Source organism: Cryptomeria japonica, chromosome 9, assembly GCF_030272615.1.
Source record: "Cryptomeria japonica chromosome 9, Sugi_1.0, whole genome shotgun sequence".
Taxonomy (NCBI): Eukaryota; Viridiplantae; Streptophyta; class Pinopsida; order Cupressales; family Cupressaceae; genus Cryptomeria; species Cryptomeria japonica.
The window spans coordinates 535,539,660-535,557,208 of NC_081413.1; the positions used below are offsets into that span (position 1 = coordinate 535,539,660).

At 36.6% G+C, this 17,549-nt stretch overlaps 1 protein-coding gene across 1 annotated transcript in view; it reads right to left on the reverse strand.

The window, feature by feature from the left end:
• Nucleotides 1-562: 562 nt before the first annotated feature.
• Nucleotides 563-17,549, reverse strand: part of LOC131077090 (transcription termination factor MTERF15, mitochondrial) — a 60,554-nt gene continuing 43,567 nt past the window's right edge. The window contains exon 2 of the mRNA XM_058014510.2: nucleotides 563-827. The gene's annotated coding sequence lies outside the window, so the exon portion shown is untranslated. The remainder of the gene's footprint in view (nucleotides 828-17,549) is intronic.

A 17,549-nucleotide genomic window follows, 5' to 3' on the forward strand; every position in this document is an offset into this window, starting at 1 on the left:
AATATGTAGCACTCATAGGATTTTCTTTCAATTAAAAATCCATAATCAAAATCTTGTCTTTAGTTTAAGAGTGTGTTAGCCTTTTGCCCCATATAAATCCAAAAGGACACCTTTACTTTTATTCAATATATGCATGAACCACTCTAAAGAATATCATAAACATTTTAAATAGAAAATATATATTGTGCAGAGTATGTTAGTTTTTATTTACAAGGAGCTTCTTCTAATTTCACAAGTAGTTCTACTGTACATTTCTTTCATTTTGTGTCACATTGAAAGGCACAAATAAAAACACTAATCGAATGTTTGAGGTCATGGTTAAAACACCACATAATAATCTCAATCTTACTTAGAATTATCTCAATACTTCATTTAGGAGATTTAAGACCTAATGTTAAAACACCAAAACAATAGTTTTGAGATGAGAATGTAGAATGAATCTCAAAGCATTACATGCCACACCTTTTCCACATATATGGTTTTTATGCTTCATAAATTATGATTCTTTAGTCTTTATTTTTCATTCAAATTGAGGCAATAATATTGATTAATTTGTATTTATTTTACAATTTCCTTTATTATTAAAGATATGTTTCCAAGACAAGATATGAAGGATTGGGAACTTGGCTTGTGTATGTAGGATATGTGCTTGAAAAACATCAAGGCAAACCCCATTATTGGAAGGGGGCATAGCACATCAAAAGTGTTTGAACTAGTGCAATAATGTGTTCACTCAAACACTTAAATACATATTGAGTGTCATTACCTTGATTGCTTTCATATCCATCGATTAATTGTCTTCAACTTCATTCAGACATTTAACAAACCTGCAAATTGAAATTAGATTCTACACCACACAGACTGAAGTTAAAAAAAATATGGTATATGAAGTTTAGCAGTGAGAAGTTCAGCCATCATCAAACAGTGAACTCAAGTAAAATCCAGAACAAAAACTTCCCATTTAAAAATTGATATACATAGATAAAGAGATGCATAATAAAATCAGACCTCTAATTCAAATTTCTAAGATTTCTTAAAAAAAAACAGAGTTATGGGCATTCCTATTCTTGAACTCTCTCTATTTTCTCCCTCTTCTCCTGACTGCCAATAATAACTACAATTACATTTTAAGAAATCCTTATACTAGATCAACACTACTGTGATCTCTAGATATCCTGCATCAATATCCATATTCCCAAGCTGAAATGTTTTTGATCTAAGATTGGTGCAGACAAACACCAAAAAAATGGTGTTTACTCCAGCCAGTTGTCATCAATCATCTGCATCATCCTCCCTTGACTGAAAATAATTCAGAATCCCCTAGAAAGCAGCTAATAGGAAGGTCTAATTTGCTAAGTTTTAACTATTCAATTTCAGTGATCTACAAGTTAAAAAGAATCCAGCAGACGCACCCAATTATTCAAGTGCAGTTTGTATGCCTGGAAGTTTGGAACGTCATTGCAGTAATTTTGGTGTCTAATGCTCTCTCAATCTGGTATCCTTAACTTCTTGATGATCTTTTAGACTAGTTTTATGCAGCTAGATCAGCAACATAAACATTTAGACTAATGTCCACATCCCTGAGACAGTCAATCATGTTGGCAATTTAATTTATCCTCTTTACGAGCTTACAAGGGCCAGATTTTCTAGGTTTTTATTTGTGGTAGGTTCCTTTAGGATATCTTTCTTTGCTCAGATGTACCTTGAAATCCTTTTCCCTCGTATGCAGATCTTCATTTTCTTTGTTTCTCTCGTTCATGCTTTAAAGTAAATAGCTTGCACATTGACTGCAATCTTGGAATAAAATCCCCAAAATAACAAACAACATACTATTTTTTAAGTTCTACCCTCATTCACTTTTCCTTGCTTTTATTGGACCTACTAATGTATTTTTTGAATATTCTCAAAAAAATTTCTGCATCTTTGCTAATGTATGGTCTTTCAAGTAGATCAATTAGATATTGTCATGTCCTCGCCAAAAATGAGATCACAAACTGCAACTATAAATAATAAATCCTAGATCTGTCCTGTCGTTAAATAAACCCTAGCCGACTGAATATATAAAGTGGCCAGAATAGAAGTCACAAGGAAGAAATAATAATAAATAAATAAATGGGCAATGACTACACAGTGCAACAGAAGTTGCAACTCTGTGTTAATACGGAGGTTCCAGGTTCGAACTTTCAGGCCTGCTTGTTGCATTGGATGTCCCCGTGACATCTCTGGAGGCCCATGCAGGTGTATGTGCCCAGGTGTTCTCGTACTGTCAGAGGTGATTAGGGGGTGTTAATGCTCCTCCAAATACAGGCACAGGTGTTGGCAATACAGTTGGCAGGAAGTCCACGCAAGCAAGCAGTGGCACTAAGGCGTGGCAGTTGAAGCTCAGTGTATTGGAGTTGGTCGATGGGTGTAAGAGCGGAGGTATGGTGGAAAAGGAGGTGGAAGGCGGTAGCTGGAGATGAAGTTGGTGGAGGATGTTGGTGGGTGGTGATGTAGAAGGAAGGGCAGAGGATAAGCGGAGGATAGGAGGTGCTGGAGGATGGTGGCAGGTGGTGATGCGGGAGTATAGAAGATGGTGTGTGGAGGCGGTAGAAAAATGACGGAGGATGCAGGTGGAGATACAAACCATGGAGGTGTTAATACCTCAAGAAAGATTGTAACCACAGGGAGGGGATCCCCCAATGTGACCCCCACTGGTTCAAAGCTCCAGTCAAAAGCGATTACCAATCAAAAAACAAATAAATAAACAAAACCTGGGTGATTAATAATACAAGGCGGACCCAAAATATTGGCCTTGTGGAATAACAGCCAACCCAACATAAATAATAATCAATAGTTATTAAGGGCTGACTTGAAATCTATTATTTTCAAATTAGTATTTAACAAGAGGCATTGGTGGTTATCAACGGACACTGTGTGTCAAGGAAAGAGCAGCAGGTAATGGGGGTGCATAAAAAGAGGAACATCTCTTCAGTTCCAAAGGATGTGACCTTCACATTGTGAAGATATAAGAACAGAAATTCTGATTTATCATCAGCAGAAAAGGCTATCATTGAATAGGAAGGAGAAATAGAAATATGAGGAAGAAGATCAAGCAATCCAGTTCAGAAAACACATCAAGGGAATCAGATAAAGATATCAAGCAAGTCAATCAAACAAGACAGAATAGGTATTTTAAATCAGCAACAAACAAAGTGTATCAGACAACAGGAAAGACAAAAAGCAGATTGCTAGATTAAAGAAGAGATCTACCATTCATCATTGATCCATCAAGAAGACCTACCGATCCATTTAAGCTAGCATCAAACTTCATACTGATTTCAGAATTAATATTCAAAGAATAATCAGCAGTCTTACATATTTCCAAGTATTAGGTATGCTGCATAATGTATAGAACTCTTATCTTGCTGATTGGTTATCATGTCTTCCACCTAATATTATATGAGAATAATAAGTAATTAAATATGTTTATATGTTTGGCCTGTAAATGGGCCTGTCCAGGCTAATCTGGCTCTCTCAGGTAATTCAGAGGTGGTATGGAGCAAGCCTGAGGATGGATGGATTAAAGTCAATTTTGGTGGAGCATCAAAGGGGAATCAGGGCCCTTTTGGGACTAGTATTGTGGTAAGAGATTGGGATGGAAATATAATGGCTTTGGGGGCAAAGAAGCTGCTGGAAGGTACCAACAATGAAGTGGAGGTACAGGCAGCCCTGTTCGCAATAAAAATGGCCAAAAAAAAAGATATTACCATATTGCACCTGGAAGGAGATTCAATGATAATTATAAATGCAAGGATAAATGGCGAAGCCCTATCTTGGAAATTAAATAAATATGTCAAATTGATAAATAACTATTTAAAATCTTTTAATGATTTTAAAGTTTCTCATGTAAGAAGGGGTGCCAATACTATTGCTGACACATTATCCAAGTTGGTAGTGTCAATAAATGATGGGCATTCGAACAAGCTCTAGGAGGATTTTTGAAGTGTAAGCGTAGTCCTTTGAGGAGGTCCGTATGCCACCAAAAGGCTGGCCCATTGTGGAATGTAATGGGCAGGGTCTAGGAGGATTTTCAAAGTGTGAGTCTAGTCCTTTGAGGAGGTCCATATGCCACCAAAAGGCTGGCCCATTGTGGAATGTAATGGGCAGGGTCTAGGAGGATTTTCAAAGTGTGAGTCTAGTCCTTTGAGGAGGTCCGTATGCCACCAAAAGGCTGGCCCATTGTGGAATGTAATGGGCAATTAATGCAACAGGTTGGTGGCCCTTTGTAGGGAATGAGGTGGATCAACGCTACATTGTGCAACACAGTGGTGATAGGTGAGCTTGCAGGTTGACGGGTGGAGAGGGCCGGAGCAAAATGTAAGCCAATTTTCCCCTCAAAACCCCAAAGCAGCAATTGTCTTTCCTGGGGACGGTGATGGAGAAGAGGATGCGAAGTCTATTCCAATTTGATGATCCCCTCTTCATGCAGATAATGGATATTTGCTTGGAGAAGAATTTATTAATGCAGAGCATACGTATCAGAACAATATTCATAGTGTTTTAATGGTGACGGCATGGGGACTGGAGCTTGGAAAGAAGGATGGGGTTAAGTGGGAAATGCAGAACCGTGTTAAAGAAGAGTGGTTGTATGGTATGCAGTCTTTCTTGGCAACAACGCAACCCGGGGTCAAGGTTATGGAAAACGGTGGTAATTGGATACGGGTCAAGGAACTCTCTTCGCCCTTGCAAACCTTTTATTCGTTGGAGTGCTTCTTTGGACAAAGAGGAGTGCAGAGCAGAGGTGCACATCAGCTGGATGCATTGAAGGATTTTCTTCATGAGAAAGCAAAGGAATGGGTCGAGAATGTAGAGGTGACATAGAAGGGCAAAACAGGGCAAAAGTTTGATCCAAGTGATCATTGGGTGAATGGCCCCCTGTAACTGGTGAAAAGAAAATGAGATCATGGCTCCCTTCCAATTTTGTTTTTGTTTTTGGTATATATGTTTATAGGGCTTACGAGCAGTAGTGGCTCTGATGGATTTTTGGTGCTGTATGGGGAGTAGGGTTTACAATGTCATTGTTTTTCAATTTTTGTATATGCTTAAATGTAAATTTGTAGCTTGGGTGGGCAGGTTCTTGAAAGTATTGACTGTTTTAGATAGGGTTTCAAAGTTTGGAAGTCTATGATGCAGCGAGATGATACTAGTACAATGGCAGTTAGGGTTTGATTTGCAGAAAATGTTGATGATTATGTAAACTTTTTATATTTAATAAAAACTATCACTATTACCGATCAATGTATATATATATATGTTTCTATTTTTGATATTCTGATATTCACGAAAAATAAATTCTATGAACGATTCCTTAATACTTTATCCAACCGTCCCATTATGGAGGGAAGAATGAAATACATATTAAGGCAGCAAGTAGCATGAGTTCCATCAAGTACACCAACCCTGAGTGGGGCCAGTAGGCGAATGGCGGGTGTCATTTTGTGCTCTTGGGATTGATGGAAAGACATAGGCTCAAGGCACCTTATATGATTTCTCAAGGGACTCCATAATGTGGATGGGCTGTTAGGGAAAGTGTTATTGAATCACACATGCACATTAGGTAATTTACAATGGTGATTAGGATTCTCCTTATAATATTATTATTATATGTTTTCAAATCTTTCATGGATGTTAGAATGATAACTAACTTGGTTGCAGGTTCTAACTTCTAAATCAAGATTTAAAGTTGGCAATTTGCATTTCCTAAATATACCTCCTACCTTATTTGGGAATTCTAGGGCAATATATAGAAAAATCTCAATAGGGGACATTACAAATATGCTGCACCTTTTGGATTTCTAGTGTGAACAATCTGAAAAGAGGCTTACCAATGGACATGTTAATACTAGCATTGAAAGCAAATTCTGCCAATATTAAGGTTAAATCTCACTGTTTTTGTTAACCTTATTGAGGTATCTTAGCATATTACTCAAGCTTCTATTTAGTGTCTTGGTTGATCATCTATTTGTGGCATAGACGGAGCTCTACTATAACTTGATATCTTGGTACCTCTTCGAAGTATAGTTTTCTCCATAACTTCCACCATTATGGTCAACATGACAAGGAAAACTGGTATATCCTACAATGTGGCACGAGTTACTTGCAGCAATCATTATTAACTACATGAATAGTCCTTGAAATCCTTCTCGCATGGGTGGAGGATAAGATACCATTATGGGTGGAAATTCTCTTATTAAACCATGGTTTCTATATCTAATTGAGAAAAGGGTTCTAATGAACTTAAGGGGTTTATCTTGTATAAGTATAGAAAGATGAATACATGCTAGCCTAAGGATTCATCAAAGAACTTACTACAGAAAAGTACTCAAACCAGACCTTTTTCTGGAGACAAGTTATTAAGATAGAGTTGAAGTTTACCAATCTTTGGTCATAATGGCGAGTCACTACTTCAAATATCCCTTCAGAGAGGTAGGGTAGATTGGAAAATATTTCCAAACTTTCAACACAGATGAAGGCTTATTAATATTGAACAATTGGTGAAGACCTAAACTTAAAGAGTTAGAAATTTAATGTTTTTAAGTTAGCATGTTACAAAGCTGAAAATTCTAACACCGAATTGTTTGCACTTATATCTAATTCTTTCTACGAATGTAAACTTGATTGGCATATTTTAGTTTAACAAGCAGCTCTAAACTACAATTCTAACATATAATTAATCTTGATGATAGATCACATGGTGCAATCCAAAACATCAATTTTTTTCCCTCCAAAATCATATTTTAAAGAAAAAAATAGTTTTATTTTCCTTGAAAATGTCAAAGTTAGGGGCACACATATATTGTCATGTTTCATATCCATTTCAAAAGCTAATCATTTCTCTTTATGATTGGCAAAGTGAAAGGTAGTGAAGTATTGGGCTTCTCAAAATGGTTGAAAAAGGCTCTAAGATATCGGAGAAACCATTTTTATCATTTTAGTAAAAGGTAACCTTCTACAGCAAGGACAATATCATTGGCTTTTGTCATTTTCACACACTCAATGAAGTTGACAAACATGTGGTAGATCTGTAGCGCCATATTTTGATAACCTCTCTTGAACAGATTGGATTATATGAAGGGCCTTCAATATTGTTGATAAAAGAGAAAATCAAAGTTTGGTATCAACCAACATCCTTTTGTGCTAAAAAGTCTAGAACTTAAGCATGCCATCACAATAATTTCACATCTATGATTCTATGAAAGACCATAAATGACACACTCAGGGAATGAGAATCTAATGAAAAACTATCCAACCATACAGCCCAACACAATTCACTCATAAACATGCACAATGCAACTCAATTATCTCAATGAAAATATGACAATGAGTTGAAAGAGTGCTTTATTACTCCACAATTTGGAATTACATCAATGGCTTCTGCCACTACAGCTTACAATCTGAAATTGGCCAACAATGCAGCCCAACACAAATCACTCATAAACATGCACAATGGAACTGAATTATCTCAATGAAAATGTGATAATAGTTGAAACAGTGCTTTATTACTCCACAATTTGGAATAACATCAATGACTTCTGCCACTAGGGCTTACAATTTGAATTTGGCCAACCATGCAGCCCAACACAAATCACTCATAAACATGCACAATGGAACTCAATTATCTCAATTTAGAGCTTTTAAGGGATGTAGCTAGATTTTAATTTTCAAAACCAACCTTCTAAGGGATGTAGCTCTAACGTGTGTCTGCAATGTTGTCCTCGAAACATTGTTCCATTTGCTAATCCTTGCAAAGGAAAAAGAGAATTCTTTTCCATCTCTTTCAAATTTTAAATGCAAAGATGACATTATCAATGCCCATTATAATCAAGGCCAATATATTCTCTAAATGCTTTTTTTTAGGGCATTAACTAAGAGTTTGGTTCCTTTAACCCCATTTTCCTTCTGGTGCCCTTAGATTTCTTCATCACCAGTATGTGAAACCTCTCAAGCATGGTTTTTTTTATTAGCAAGTTGTCTTTCTAGGGTCATACGTATATCTTACATTTTTTGAGTAGTCTCAAACATAGTAGCAAAAATCATTTGGGAAAAAAATTGGCAAACCAAAAGTATAAGATTTTTTTGAAAAAATCGGATTTAAAATAAAAACATAAAAAATTGTAGAAAAAGAGACAAAAACTATTTTTTTAAATAACTTAAGGGCATTGCCATAGCATAGAAATATAAAAAGAAAATAAAATAGAGTTTAACCCATAAATTGTAGAAAACAATTTTTTGTTGTTTATATTCACATTACTGATTACATAGGCAAATATTCAGTTAACTTTTTAAGAGGGCAGTCACTGAATACACCAAATAGTTGTCTAAGTCTGAGATCAAATATTAACTAAGTCTATGAAGTAAATGAGATCAAAAGTTAACAGACAAATAGTAAAAGTAGAAGCCATTTTGAAGTGATCCAAGAATTTCATTGTGATTGAGACAAGGAGTTTTGTAGGGTTAATTAAATATTTTGAAAGCTTATCAAATCATATTCCACGTTTGCAATGCTTTATATCATAGTAACAAAAATTGTTTGGGGAAAAAATCGGCAAACCAAAAGTATAAGATTTTTTGAAAAAATGGGTTAAAAATTGGATTTTAAAAAATCGTAAAAATTGTAGAAAAATGGACACAAACTACTTTTTAAAACTTAAGGGCATTTCCATAGCATAGAGATATAGAGAGTATATAAAATAGAGATTAACCCATGAATTGTAGAAAATAGATTTTTGTTGTTCATATTCATATTGCTGATTACATAGGCAAATATTCATTTAGCTTTGTAAAAGGGCAGTCACCAAATATACCAAATAGTTGTCTAAGTCTGAGAAAGATTAGCCAAGTCTATGAAGGAGCTGAGATCAAAATTTATCAGACAGAGATCTAGCTATTGTTAGGAATTTAGTAAAAGTGGAAGCCATTTTGAAGTGATCCAAGACTTTCATTGTGATTGAGGAAAGGAGTTTTCTAGGGGTAGTTCAATATTTGAGAAAGCTTATCAAATCATATTCCACAGTTGCAATGCTTTATATTCCCTGATGGCAATTGGTAAGTCTTTTATATGGAGTAGAATTCAACAAAAGGCATTTGTTTAGCTGAAGTAAAAGATTAGCAAGCCACTGGTTTTGGCAATAACTAGCTTGCAACTACTATTTTAGGCAGAGACAAATTTTAATGATTTTGTGTTGGAGGCTCTTTTATTACAACTATGTAAGCTTGTTTGCTGCCATTCAGATTTATTTCATGGAGCACTTTAGATATATTACTCACATAATGAATTGTATGTCTTTGTTTGAGCAAAAATTAACTATATCAATTATAAATTATAAATCATATATCTATATCTATATATATTAAATGTGTCTTCGGACGTTTAGTGTTGTGGTATAAACACTCCATTGTTGAGGCAGCCACCAAGGTTCAAACCCCTGCTGGGCCATTGAGCTCACGGGCTTTCTGCCTTTGTTGGGTCGTTGAGCTCGTGGGTTTGAACAAGTTAATGTGGGGAATGACGAACCCCTCGAAAATGGACAAAATAACAAACTTTTTCAATGTTGATTCCACATTGACTCTGATTTCGTCTCGAATCAACCCTATTTCTAAGCAATTCAGCAATTTCACGAGTTTTTCTAGGGTTATGCTAGTTTTTACAATAATTTTTTTCACTTTTTTTGCCATTTTTGGGGTCTTTAACATGCTTTTAACATGATTTAAATGCAAGAAATCATTGAAAATTGGGTGAACGATTTTTTTGGGGAATAAATCGACTTCCACCATCCATCCATCCTTTGATGTTCACTAAATCTTTGGGTGGAACTCTTAAATTGTGTTCAAAGTTAAAAGAAATTTAGATGATTTTGAAAGAACCTCTTTTGTGTGAGGTAGAGTTGAAGTTACAAATAAGTAAATTATTAGATGGGGAGATAGATATTAAGATCCCATATGAAAGCCCTTTGTCATGGTCTTTGTCATCAAATAGTGCACTTAGACCAGCAAATATAATCGGTCGTGTGGTAATCCATATGCATCAAATCATCATGAGATTTCAACTAGAGCATCATATAAATATTTAGAGCATATCCACGTGTCTACTTTTGTATTTCATGTATATTGTAAATAGTGGCCTGCCAAATTAGCTTAAAGAGGCTTATACGATGTGCATCATGATTTTGAGCTTCACACCAACAACTAATTTAATTACTGGCACTACTAGCCCTAAGGTAGTTCATTGTTTGAGCAACATCAAGTTTACAAACATATATCTTACTGGACAAGAGGAGGCAGCCATTTGCATGTTTCATAGCATGCATCCAATTCCAAGGAAAAATTAATGCAGAAATTATATAATGTTAGAGCCATGATGCTTATCCTAAGTGCATGTGAAATTGCACTATGTTTTTAGTCAGCACAAGCTTGTTTGCCTAGCCAATAAGAACAATAACTAGACTTGAAGTCTTAACTCAAGGATTGGTCATCCATTCTGAGTAGCTATCATTTCCATGACTGGGGTTCATTTACTTGTCAACCCAAGGACGTATTACTTGAAATGGGTCTGCATTGTATATGCACTAAGTTCTGGTAAAAGTCATTCTGCACTACTGCAACAACTAAGTCTATCTAAAATAAACAACCGAAAATATGACAACTGAATGGCTACAGGAAATCTTAACATTAACAGAAGATTCTAACTAAATAACTATTAACTAAGTTCAAAGCTAACAAACAGGAATTACTCTGTCTGCTTTGGCTGCAGGAATAGTCACAGGATCTGGTTCTAGTGGCTGCAGGAACAATCAGTTGCTAGAACATCTACTACAGCAAAAGGAAACTTAATCTAACAATCACACAGGAATACTCACCAAGTGGGGCCCCTTGGATGAGTGTATCTAGACTTCAAAATGATTCTATATGCTCAGAATAACATAGCCTTTATTCATTATTTCCAAAAGTCGATACAATGCATAAAAATAAGAGAAATGCTTCTAATTATGGAAAACGTTGTCTAACTCTGTGAAGAGGTGCAGGGCTTTATTTATAAGAAAGTTATAACAAACTTTCAACTACTTAGATCATGCCCATGAAACTAGGCAGAAACATTTATTACAGCAAGGCGAAGTCAATCCACAGAGAACGTGAGACTTCACTAAACCGTAGCCAAGAATATAGCATGGCAGTTTTTACTAGATTGATGCTTGCTGAAGACAACCATAAATGAGTCTGGTATCGCCTCGCTATTCCTTTGCCGCTTCACTCGAACACCATCTTCTCCACTGTTTTAAATGCTCAACCGCCTCGAAATGTCTCCAACTGTTTGCATGGCGTGATTCTCCATCTGGCTTAACACAACCGCTTCTGCAGCAACTTATTTACTCCAGCATTAAAGGTTAGAACATACAAGCATATATATATATATCCATTTCCATTAATCACAACATTTATACATCCACGCATGCTATTACCATAATAATCCGCATAGCTATAGGAATATTAAGTCAAAACAATACAGGGTTCAGCGGGTTTGGCTATCATTCAAAATGCACATAATCAAAACTCTGATACATCACATGACTTTAACATTGTCCCAATATGCAACTTAAAACATAGGAAAAACTTATTAGTCATAGAAATAAAAGAGCTATTATTTTAGCTCATCATTTGCCCCCCAACTTAATGTCTTGCTGGTCCTCCAGCAGGAGGAAAATTCCTTACTCTGGCACTGACTCGAAAATCACTTACAGTACCTTGTCCCGTGCCTCCTGTAGCCAGGTTCCAATAAAATCCCTTCATCTTCTCCAGCCTAGCCCACCTGGCTTCCTCCGGCCTCATCATACGGTTTATCTATAGCTCTACATCCCATTAATGGCCACATAAGAATAGGTGGTTGAAATATCAAAGGTAGCCAATTATTACCTTTTGTCCTGCCCAAGCAGATATACTTGGGAGCTCTCTGTATGGCTGCATGATAATTGGACAATGAATGGGGTTCACCCTGCTTTAGATCCTCTGGAAGGCTGTTCCAATGCTGAGTCAAACGTTCAACTACAATTTGATTATCAGATCCAATCAAATTTTCATACTCCTGAAATACTTCCTCCCTCAATGATAAAACTTGGCTTCTGACATCAGATCTATTCAACAGTTTTTGCCAGTCATAATACATCTGCCGTGGGTTTTTAGCCTCAACTCTCAATGGCAGTGGACAATCAAGTTCCAAGTTCCTGTGCATTCTAGATTGTACCCCCATACTAATTTCATTTTGTATCCAGGACATCAATGCCTTTAATTGAATATCACCACAACGAAATGCAAAACTGAAATATCCTGCGAGTTTTGAAAATTCATGCCCCGTAACCTTTTATTTATTCTTCAATACCTTCATCAACTATGGCGGCAGGAAAGGTATACTCACTCGTGCTACAGGCTTTCACATCAGTACTAACTCATTCAAAAATGATGTCAAGAAAATTAAAACACATCGTGAACAAGGACACATAATTATGCGGTCATAAATAGAACCATAAAACACCCCCCCAACTTAAGATGACACGTGTCCACACATGTGAAAAAGGACAAAGGGAAGGGAATGTGGATTATGCGAATCATATCAGGTAATCATCATAATGAAAGTATAAATGCATAATTAAAGAAAAATAAATAATATACATACTTGCAGTCATGCTAATTAATGCTGCAATCAAATGATTAGTTATTCATAATATGAGATGAGGTGACGTGAAGTGGGTGATGTGGCAAAAATAGAAATGAAGTGAGATGAGGGGGATGAGAAAATTTATTAGCGAAGAACGGTATTTCCATAAAATATGGAAATGTTTATTATGAATGCATGCAAATGGAATTTTAAGACTCTGGGCCGAGAAGGCCCCCTGTAGAGGCTGCAGGAACTGTGGTCTGCACTTGGTTGTCAAATTGCTGCGGGAAGTCTTCTTTTGTAGCAGGCTTATGATAAAGGCGTAGTTGATGACCATTGACCAAAAGTTTGAATCTGACTGGGTCTATTGCTGCCAACTGAACTGCTCCATTTTGAAAAACTTCAACAATCTCAAATGGGCCCAACCAACGTGTCTGCAACTTCCCCATTGTATCCTTATATCTAGAATCATATAACAATGCCCAATCTCCAGATTTAAATTTCGTCTCCTTAATATATTTATCATGCCATTTAGCACGTTGATGTTGAATAATTTATGTATGTTGGACAGCCATCTTTCTCAATTCATCTAGAGCATTCAATTGCATGATGCGGTCTTTTTGTGCTTCTGACAGAGTCATATTCAATTGCAGAGCTGTCCTAAGAGTTTTATGCTCAAACTCAATGGGCATCATGGCTGTTTTTCCATACACCATTTCAAAAGGTGTAAAACCAGTTGTTGTCTTCCATGTTGTTCTGTATGCCCAAATGGCTTCAGGAAGTCTATTTGACCAATCTTTCTTATGAAGAGCTACTGTCTTGGTAACATTAGCTTCTAAATCCCTGTTTGTAACCTCTACCTGACCATTTGCTTGAGGATGGTATGGAGTAGACTTTCGGTGTCTGATATTATATTCATTAGCCAATGCTGCAATTAATGTGGAAGTAAATTGTGGTCCTTGATCTAAAACAATCTCTCTTGGTACTCCATATCTTGTAAATATTTCCTCATAGAGAAATTTAGCTACTTTATTATCTCTTGCATGTGCCATTGCTCTTGCTTCCACCCATTTTGTAACATAATCAATGCACACTAGAATATAGGATTTCCCATTGGAAGGAGGATCAATTGGTCCTACAAAATCCAATCCCCATTTGTCAAATGGTGAAACCAATATTTGGGGATACAATGGCATTTCATCAGATCTAGTGGGCCTACCCATTCGTTGACATCTATCACATTTTCTAGTATATTGAGTTGCATCTTTATGCAAAGCTGGCCAATAATACCCTGTGTTAAGGATTTTAAGTGTTGTTCTTTTAGCAGCAAAAATGTCCTCCACATGGCTCATCATGACATGCATGAAGAATATCATATGTTTCATCCTCTCTAACATACCTTCTTAAGACTTGGTCAGGTCCAATGTAAAATAAAGTTAAACAATCAGCAATCCAAGAGAAATTAAAGCTTTTCTCAACTAGCAACCTTTTTTCTTTAGGAGAAAAATGAGAAGGCATCTTATTGGCAGCTAAATAATTTGCAACATCAGCATACCAGGGAGTGTGATCTTTTATCAAGAACAAATGTTCATCTGGGAAAGCATCATCTATTGCTTCAGGATTGTCCTACAATTGAAGCCTAGAAAGATAATCTGCAACTACATTAGCTTTACCTGGTTAATCAACAACTATAATATCAAATTCCTACATCAATAGTAACCATCGAGCCAATCTTCCTGTGATTGAAGGGTTGTTCATGAGATATATGATTGTTGTATGATCAGTATGCACATATATTTGATATCTTGTGATATAATGCTTGAATTTGTTAAGTGCATATATTACTGCCAACATCTCCTTTTCAGTGACAGTATAATTAAGCTCAGGTCCTTGCATGTTTTTGCTGATGAAATAAATTGCATTCTCTAAATTGTCCATCTTCTAGCCCAAAACTGCTCCTATGGCATAATCTGATGCATCTGTGTGAATATGAAAAGGCAATGACCAGTTTGGACCCTTGAGCACTGGTGCTTGAGTCAATGCTTGTTTGAGCTTCAAGAAAGCTTCATGGCATGCGGGAGTCCAATCAAACTCCATATCTTTAGTCAAAAGACAATATAAAGGTCCTACAATTTTACTAAAATCCTTAATAAATGCCCAATAATATCCAGTATGACCAAGGAAACTTCTAACATCCTTTTGCTTTGTGGGAACAGGAAGGTTTTGAATGACTTCAATTTTGGCTGGGTCAACCTGTATTCCAGTTATAGAAATATGATGACCAAGAACAATGCCTTCCTGCATCATCATAAAGCATTTTTCACTGTTCAAGGATAAATTGTAATCTTCACACCTCTGTAAAATTTTCTTTAAATTCTCCAATGCCTCTTCAAATTCTGAACCATAAGTGGTAAAATCATCCATATAGATCTCCATGCTATCCTGGGAAATGTCTGAAAATATGCTTACGATTGTTCTTTGAAAAGTAGCTAGAACATTACATAACCCAAAGGGAAGAACAGAATATGCATACGTTCCCCAAGGGCAAGTAAATGTAGTCTTTTCCTGATCCTCGGGAGCAATTTGAATCTGGTTGTAGCCACTAAATCCATCCAAGAATGAAAAGTACCGCTTCCCTGCCAAGGAATCTAATACTTGATCCACAAATGGTAATGGAAAATGATCCTTCCTAGTTGTTGAGTTCAAAGCTTTATAATCTACACATACTCGCCATTTACCTCCTTTCTTTGGAACTATGACTGGAGGCGACACCCACTGACTATCTAATGTAGGATAGATAAATCCAGCATTTAACAATTTCTGTAGTTCATCTTTAACCATCTCCCTTAATGTAGGATTGATTCTTCTTTGTGGTTGTCTAAGCAGTCTATAGTCCTCTTTGATATATATGTGGTGTGTACAAATTGTAGGATCTATTCCTTTCATGTCTTTGTAATCCCACGCAAAAGCGTGCTAATGAAATTTGAGCAAATCAACCAATGTTAGCTTTTGAGTTTATGTAAGCTGATTATTGATATTCAAACATTTATTTGGATCAACTTCCACCTTGACAGTAAGATCGATCTGAGTTGCTTCAGAAAGATAAGAAGTGCGGACTTCCTGCGGCAACAAGGTATGCAATATGTCAGTGGCTGCAGGAAAATCTGATGTAATACTTGATGTTAGCTCCTGCGATTGCTGCTCCAGACTATAATGATTTTCCAGAATATTAGAAAGGACAGAATCGTCATCTTGAAGTCGTAGAAATGATTCTTTATTAATCATCATAAGATGACTGACAGAGTTAACTTCCCCTTCTAATTCCTCCCCCACGTCAGGCCAAACAACTTGTTCTTGATCAAGTTGGGGTTGAGCAGGTGAATACAGAGCTAGAGTTTTAGTGGAATTTCCATCAGAAATAGTCATGTCCCCTGATCGGCATCCAATATATGCATCAGCTGTAGCAAGCCAAGGTCTCCCTAAGATGACCGGATATCCCCCCAATGTAGCTTTAGGAGACAAGATCATAAAATCTGTCGGATATTCCTAGGAATCTAGAGTAACCACAACATCTTCAATCATACCATCAGGCCGAACTGTGGAACTATCAACAAGTTGCAGGACCGTAGGAGTAGGCCTAAGACTGGTTATGTTAAGTTTTTGCATAATGTCCTTTGTCATTACATTGATGGCTGCTCCCAAATCTATTAATGCATTCTTTATCTGAGTGCCATTGATGACTATTTTCACAATAGGACTACCAGGGTCAGAATATTTAGGTATTGAAACTTTTTCCAACATAATATCAACCAGTTGACCCATTACATGCACTGTTTGCGGATCCTTTTTCTTCCTGACAGGTTTCTTTAAACATGCCTCTTTAATTGCTTTACCATAGATAGGGACATCCTTAATAGCCTGAAATAATGGAATATTAACACGTGTTTCAGCTGATCAATAATATCAAAAATTATATCCTCTTGCTGATGAATCTCTTCAGCTTGCAACCCTTGAGGAAATGGGGGTATTTGCTGATTTTGAGGAATTTGGGTTGCTAGACTAGATATTTTCTTTTCCTTTTGTACTTTAGTTATAACTGGAGGGGACAGGTTAGGCAAAGTTGTCCCGGATCTAAAGTGAATATCACTTATAGAAAGAGAATATGTTGGGTATTGATTAGGATCAGCTGAGTAAACTTGTTGTTGCTACTGGGGCTTGCTATTAGGATTTGGCATGGATTGAGTGGGCAATTGTGTAGGTTTAGATGGAATTGTATTAGTAGCAGGAGGCGGCATTATAGCAGGCTGTTGAGGCTGCTGCAGAGGTTGCTGATACCCAGAAGACTGCTTTGACCATTGCTGACTTCCTCTCCATTGAGGAGAAGGTTGCCAATTTCCTTGGAATGGTTGTCGTGGCCCCTGAGATTGAGACCAATTTCCTTGTGGTTGTTGCCACTATGGAGTTTGATTGGCAAAATTTTGCCCTTGGCCTTGAGGGTTATACCAGTTTTGATAATTTCCAAAATTTTGAGAATATGGAGGTTGCCACTGATTATTTTGGGCATAGGAATTTCCATTATAACCAGAAAAAGAAAGTGGATCAGGGGGCATACCTTGTCTTGGAAAATTTGGTCTTCTTTGAGCAACATAAAAGATTTGTTCATCATCTCCTTGTACTAGCTTGAAATTAGGAACATCAAGATTTGCAACCATCTTACATCTATAGTCTCTCTTCTTTTGTCTACAATGCGGACATAATTCTGCAAGCATTGAATCAGCTTCCTCTTGCTTCTTCTTAGTTTGAAATGTATCTAACTGAGTAGCCATATTGTTTATGATATCCTCTTTAAAATCCTTCAAAA